Source organism: Electrona antarctica (genome assembly GCF_951216825.1).
Source record: "Electrona antarctica genome assembly, chromosome: 23".
NCBI classification, from domain to species: domain Eukaryota; kingdom Metazoa; phylum Chordata; class Actinopteri; order Myctophiformes; family Myctophidae; genus Electrona; species Electrona antarctica.
The window spans coordinates 35,380,075-35,387,574 of NC_136804.1; the positions used below are offsets into that span (position 1 = coordinate 35,380,075).

The 7,500-nt window shown below is 43.8% G+C and overlaps 1 long non-coding RNA gene across 1 annotated transcript; it reads right to left on the minus strand.

Annotated features, from left to right (window-relative positions):
* Window positions 1–5,959: 5,959 nt before the first annotated feature.
* Window positions 5,960–7,481, minus strand: LOC306916099. Its single transcript, XR_013788924.1, has 2 exons — window positions 6,811–7,481; window positions 5,960–6,779 (listed from the first exon to the last, which is right to left on the minus strand). It is a non-coding gene; the product is annotated as an uncharacterized lncRNA (long non-coding RNA).
* Window positions 7,482–7,500: the final 19 nt, after the last annotated feature.

A 7,500-nucleotide genomic window follows, 5' to 3' on the forward strand; every position in this document is an offset into this window, starting at 1 on the left:
ACATAAATACTAAAGACGTTGTAATTGGTCTCATTAAGCCCTTTTGACCTGAGATCAGATTCTAAAAATGTCTTCTAAATCCTGACAGTTTTCTGAAAAAGCTATGTTTCTGTGTCAGTCGTGCTTCGATTTTTCAAAAATAGCAGACCTACAAGTTCATAGCGCGCCACTCGGTGGCGCGCTATGAGCTTGTAGATCTGCTATTTTTCAATAGCTAAAGCAGAACATAATGCTAACACCAAAAGGGGTTCCCGCCCAAAATGGGTTAAAAATGTCCCCAACCACCTAAAGGATTTACCTTCTCTTCGTGGACTAGAGTAGTAGAGCACGCAGAACTAGGGCCGGTTTTTAATGTCGCTAATAAAGAGAAAAATGAGCCTGTAGTTTGTCTTTGGGGGGCAGTGAACAATAGTAGCTCTTAGAATCTGGAGTTGAGCACAGCTGGTTTGGGGTTCAAGTGCACAGACGAGTAGGCTAACAAGAAAGCCGCATGTTATTCAATCAGTGTGCAACAGGGAAAACAGGAATTACCGTGGATTTATGAGTGGAAGCACTTTACGGGTCAATCTTAATGGATGTGTCCTCTAAGCAAATCCAATGTCATAGCGTACGCCGTACAGTACAATAGAGAGAGGCCGGGACGGAGCAGCTCCTCCCAGTCCTCATGTTCCTGGAGGTTGTTGACGTTGGCTAGATGTCAGCGATTAGCCTCTCAAGGCCACTGGTTGGTGGGAGAGACTGCTGGGAGAGGAGAGCCCAACGCTGGTGCTTCCTTCCCAAGGCCGCTGGTTGGTGGGAGAGACTGCTGGGAGAGGAGAGCCCAACGCTGGTGCTTCCTTCTCAAGGCCGCTGGTTGGTGGGAGAGACTGCTGGGAGAGGAGAGCCCAACGCTGGTGCTTCCTTCCCAAGGCCACTGGTTGGTGGGAGAGACTGCTGGGAGAGGAGAGCCCAACGCTGGTGCTTCCTTCCCAAGGCCGCTGGTTGGTGGGAGAGACTGCTGGGAGAGGAGAGCCCAACGCTGGTGCTTCCTTCTCAAGGCCGCTGGTTGGTGGGAGAGACTGCTGGGAGAGGAGAGCCCAACGCTGGTGCTTCCTTCCCAAGGCCGCTGGTTGGTGGGAGAGACTGCTGGGAGAGGAGAGAGCCCAACGCTGGTGCTTCCTTCCCAAGGCCGCTGGTTGGTGGGAGAGACTGCTGGGAGAGGAGAGACTGCTGGGAGGGAGAGACTGCTGGGAGGGAGAGACTGCTGGGAGGGAGAGCCCAACGCTGGTGCTTCCTTCCCTGGGAGAGGAGAGCCCAACACTGGTGCTTCCTTCTCAATCTCACACACCATTAGAGGGGAAATGTGTTTTGGCATGCAAAGGAACAGTGGTGGAAGAACTACTGATCTTACAGTAAAATGAGCAATACCACAATATAGCAATACTGATAAAGGCCTGCATAAAAACTTGAGTAAAAGTATGAAGCTACTGGCATAAAAATATACTTCAGTTCTTCTCATTATGCAGAATGTCCTACTCTGTCCTGAAGTGTGTGTTTTTTTTAAATAATTTTTATCCCACGATTTTTCACCCAGTGCCAATTATCTAATGTAATCCTGGGCGCTACACTTCCTCTGCCAACCTGGGGGGGCAGCGGACTGACCTCATGCCTCCTTCTATAGAATTTCCCTGGCCAGACGTAGCGAGTGGAAGGAACACGTTATTCAGATCAGTTCCTTTCCCCTCCATCAGGCACCCCGGCTGGCCAGGGAGAGGTAGTTTTAGAAACCAGGATTACTGCATGTTTTTGTGAGGGTATCTACCCTAGGGGACACGGGGAGAACATGCAAACTCCACACAGAAAGGCCCTTTCGCCAACCCCACCTCGGGTATGGGCACTGATGACACGGATGACTACCGACTGTGCCACCGTGCCCCTGAAGTGTCTTGAAGTGTTTTGATATAACTGGTTAATGTATGTTTTAATAATAATAATCTAAATCTGCAACATTTCTAATTGTAGTGAAGTGAAAGTACAATGTTTGCCTCTGAGTAAAAAAAAAGTAAAGGTACCACAGAATTGTACTCAAGTACAGTATGTGAGTAAATGTACTGGTGTCTTCTTGCCACCACTGGTTGGCAACAGCAATCTCATCCACTGTGGGGAAAAATACATGTAAAAAGGCCATCAGCCAGTGCAAGTGACACCATGCAACAGATAGTAATCATAAAGTTTTATTCTGAATATATCGTATTTGCACATGAATAAACATGTATTTTTCTCCATCGGATTATAAACATTTTTGTCCCCCCCCCCCCCATTCAGAACATCAGCAGTTTGTACAAATTTTTTACACGATGAATTCAGGTTGAATCAAGTTCCACAAAAGTGTCACATTGAAAGCACAATCGAGGGAGATTTGACAGAGAAGTCCCCAAAAATCCTAACAAAAGGGCGTCTAGGCATGGGGAAAATTGATGGACCGATCCATCCATCCATCCACCAATGGCCTGCCTTAAAACCACAGGCAACAAAACGATTAACGGGCCCGTCAATCACCTGTCAGAGAACGTCCACTTTATAGAACACGCTAAAAGCAATCCTCGGATCGAAAAGAAACCGAAGCCAATACACACACACAGAGCACCGACAGCATGAAAACACCTTCAATCACATTTACAATATAGTATTCCTGAGGTGACAGCATCTGATTGGAGCACTTATTAAAGTGGAAAAAACACGTCCGATAAGATAACTGGAACTTCTACAAGCTTCCCTGACTGCTTCTGATGTGAGGTTTAAAAGCAAAATTACACTTATTTGGCAGAAGTTTGGGTTGTGTAGTTACCTTAATTGCCATGAGGTTACTCCAAATATAGCTTCGATAGTTGCTCCATTGATTCGAAATTGATATTCCAAATGAGGAGGACTATTTGGAATGTCCATTTTTGTAATCAATGGATCAATGTGGTGTCCCCCCCCCCCCCCCAGGATTGAGCTGAGCTGAGCATTCTAACATCACAATAATCCAATGGGGTCTCTTTCGCTGGATCAACTCAGACTGAGGCTGTTCCCAAATGCTGTCTCCCCAAGAGAAAGGCAGTATAATAGCTGATCAACATCGTTATCATAATCATGAACAAACGCCTGACAACCGGGAAAGTTATGCTTCCCAACATTACACACCTAAGCAGGAGCACGTACAGGTTATGATTTTTTTCTTCTTCTTCATCTTTTTTTTCTTTGTGTCATTGTTTGCCAACCACTAACCATGCAGCACAGGGAAACATTTAGACTTGCATTCATTTTCTCAGTCTTTGTTTAACAGTGCATTATTGACATTAACACTGTGATAATAGGTTTCTCCATAAAGAGAGCGAGAGATTCCTATGGCACTTGATAATCTCGAGTGTTAGTAGATATTGAGGATCATAAAAAAACCAGGGTTCGATTTGCCCGGGGGAAAGAAGGGGATCCATGCCTCTGCATTTGATATCCCCCCCCCCCCACTGGTCTTGAATGTTGATGGTGGTGGGGATATCCCTGCTTCTAGACAGATTAACCCATTTTGACCTGGGAACGATTCTACAAATGTATTCTAAATCCTGACAGTTTTCTGAATAAAAATATTTTTCACGATTTTTCAAAAATAGCAGATCTACAAGCTCGTAGCACGCCACTCGGTGGCGCGCTATGAGCTTGTAGATCTGCTATTTTTCAATAGCTAAATTATAAACATGTTTTAAAACACCAAAAGGGGTTCCCGCCCAAAATGGGTTAATGAAATACACACAATTCCATTTGGGAAATGCAGACTGACTGTCTGATATGTTTAACATTTGTTTGATAATTATCACAATGTAAAAAAAAAAAAGTACCAAAAACTAAAAGTGAAAATAGCAGCTCTAAAGGTGTTGTCTATTTTCTCTATTTGACGTACAATGAAGTAACATATCTTAGGAAAAAATAATAATAAATCGAACCCTGGCGGTATAACGTTAGTTCAACCACACTGTTTTCACCAGAAGACTAATAGCTATAAGGTTAAGAGGAAAACATTGACAGTAAATTGCGTCTGTGTGACCGCCCGTTGAAGTCACTAACACGACGGCGGTTTCAGTCACGGTACTGTTAGCTTCCATCGCCACATAATGAGAGCGGCGGCGGGCGAACATAGCATCGACTGATTTAAGAGACATTCCCCTCATTCTGTGGACCGAGAGGGATCTGAGGAGGCAGATGAAAAAAAGACCCAAACTGGCTTCATTCGTCTTCATGTGTGCGACGACAAGAAATGCCATTTTGTAATTAGAACCTATATTGGATTATAATAAATTAGGGTGGAAGACTAGAGAGTGGCTTAAAATGGTAATGTGACCGCCGCACCGCCGCGTAATCATGTGGTCGCCGACCCCACACTCGAGGATTCCATGGGCACAATAGCGGTTCCCCCTCCGCGCACACATGCATCGGCTGTGTTGAATGGAAACCAAGCGTCGATGTCTCGTGACAGCCGCCCGCAAATTTCCATCAAACTTATTGTTTCGGGCAGGGCCTCGCTTCCTTAACGGCAAAATAACGAGGTGCTACGATTAGAGAGGACTTACCAGAAACTATGATTGTCAGTTCTCATTTGAGACAGAAAAATGACGAGAATCAGTATCAGGCTGCAGAGAGAAGCAATGGATCCCATGTTTAACGGGCCCCCCTCCCAAAGAAAAAGAGAAAGAACATCTTTTTGAGATCAAGCCAGGATGCCATCACTTCTTCATGACTTCAATATCTTCAAAAACGATGGGTTTAACCCATTTTTGGCGGGAACCCCTTTTGGTGTTTTAAACATTGTTATAATTTAGCTATTGAAAAATAGCAGATCTACAAGCTCATAGCGCGCCACCGAGTGGCGCGCTACGAGCTTGTAGGTCTGCTATTTTTGAAAAATCGTGAAAATATTTATTTCAGAAAACTGGAGGATTTAGAAGATTTTTTTTTAAATGTCGAGGTCAGGCTTAAATGGTTTAAACACTGCAGCCTGCTGTGTTCTGATCCTTTCCTGCTTTAGTGCTCAAATCTATGCTGTAAATCATCGTTACTGTCGGGCAGAGACCTCTTATCTCCATATTCTAACCTTTTGTGTGTTTTTTTTTTGTAAATGTAACTAACGCCCTACTTGATCATACTTCAACGTCACACAAAAAAGCATACAAAAAGTATCAAAAGCAGCATTTATAAAAGCTTGAGACGTATCGTTGAGCTTGTAGATCTGCTACTTTTGCTAATTTTGGATTTGAATCCTGAGAAGTTATATACACTACACCCGACAGACGATGTCATCACTGTTGGGTGGAAGAACCTTGTATGTCCAACACTGTTACTTTTCAGGGGGGGGGGGGGGGGGGGGAAATGCAATGTACCGATTACTTACTATTTAGTCACAATCTCCTGTTAGAACCTGTGGCGTCCCTATATTAGGTCATTTTAGGATACATCTTACTAAACATAAAATAGCAGATCTGCAAGCGTGCTTGTTCATCTGCTAGTGTAGCTACTTTTGTACGACACTGTCATATGATAAAGCATACAACTCATTTATAAAGAAGTCTTCTGCCCGACAGCGACAAGATTCAATTTCTTAGCTACATAAATAAATAAATACAGCACATCAATTGTTACACACACAGTCTCTATCAAGTTAACGCACTTCAAGTTCAAATCTGCTACGAATTCGACACCCGGTTTCATCCCCTTCAAACGCTCAGCTACCATGTTTGAGTTTGGCGTCGGCTGCCTTTGAGAGGCCAGATTTGGTCCGTTGATATTTCAGGCACATTTCTGTCCACGTCCAGTATAATCATGTATTGGCAGCTTTTTTATGTTTGCGAGGAATTAAATTGCTGATTAGTGCACTTCTAAAAGAAGAAAAAAACGTGAAAATGAACGTGAACTTTGCTACAGAATCCGGACAGCCGTATAAGAAAGACTGTTTTGGAACCAGCTTTATTGTCAGATAAACTGTCACACGGAAGTTATGTACGACGTTATGTCACCTTGCTACCGCCGTACCGCGTACCAGAAGGCAACCGACACAACCAAGACATATATGCTCATATATGAGCATGTCAAATCAATTACAGTTAAAGAGTGATTCATAACCATTGGTTGGTTTCAAAGAAAACCAACATTAAATAACAGCTGATCTACAAAAAAAGAGATATTACGTCCTTTATTCAGGGGAATCTCTCAAAGAGCGCTGTTGAAAAGTCTGTACTTTCAATGTCTTAGTAGACTACAGCAGTGTTTTCATTTCAAACCACTTCTATAACATCGTCGATTTAAAATGGTGGCAATAAAACCCAACATGAAACAGCAGCACGCTTATTTCCTGACTCATCACTCTTAAAACAAATAAATAAATACACAAATAAATAAAACACTTCCTTTTTCAGTCAGTAGCCACACTGAACACAGCTAGGTAGGTGTGTGTTCACACAGTCCAAATGGCACAAAAGTGTATTTATGTCCAACAAGCACACACCAGAGGCTGGCCAGGGCTATCCTGATTGGTTAGCGTGTGCTATGGCAACGGAGTTGTGATTGGAGCGATCCAACACTAAGGCGAGAGAACCCGGGACATTGAGACAATCCCGATCCGATTAGGGTTGATTGTTTGGTGGTCAATCAAAGACCGGGGAAGGTCTACACTAGTACGTTCTCATGTAGAACTCTGTGGCGGCTGAAGGCCTGTGGGTTGTTTGTCATCATAAATATAAGAACCAACACGTGTTTATAACAGCTAAGGCCTAGAAGGCCCAGAGAAGACCAGGCCCAGACCAAGGCCCAAAGAAGACCGGTGTGAATGTAAAGGCCCCCCCGACACACTGAAAGCGTCATTGACACGAGCGTCCCTGACGTGCATAAAGTGAAAATGTCTGTTCACATTGTCAATTTCATGAAAAACGGGACATGTATATTTCTAGAACACTCGAAACAAGTGAAAGCAAACATTACATAAAATGGCAATACGAGTTTGAAAAGATGTTATACCAAACTGTGAAAGACACGTCGACAAGTTATGACACCTCCGTCGTAAACAATGGGTGCGTTTGACGATGCGAGCGTCTGTCGTGTTCAGTGTGCCCACGGCCTACAAGGCGCTGTTTGTTGTCGTTATAAACCGTCAGACACGTTTTGAAGGGAGGCTGTGTGACACGCTACGCTAACATGACAGTGAAAGAGAACATTGACACCAACGCCACAAAGTTAGGCTACAAAAATAAAAAATAAACAGGCCCAGCTAGACCTGAAACGCTCAGAGTAAAGATTTAGTGTCTCTTATTGCAGTATCAGCTACAAAAACAGAATCACAAAACAATAAAACACTGAATAACTATAGCCACTGCAAATCGGTTCAAAATAAATTATTCAAATGAGACATGTTTGCACAGCACCGCTGTTTCCGGCAGTGTTGAAAAGAATTGCACAAAAAACCGTCAATCCTCCACCCCCCCCCCCCCACCCCCC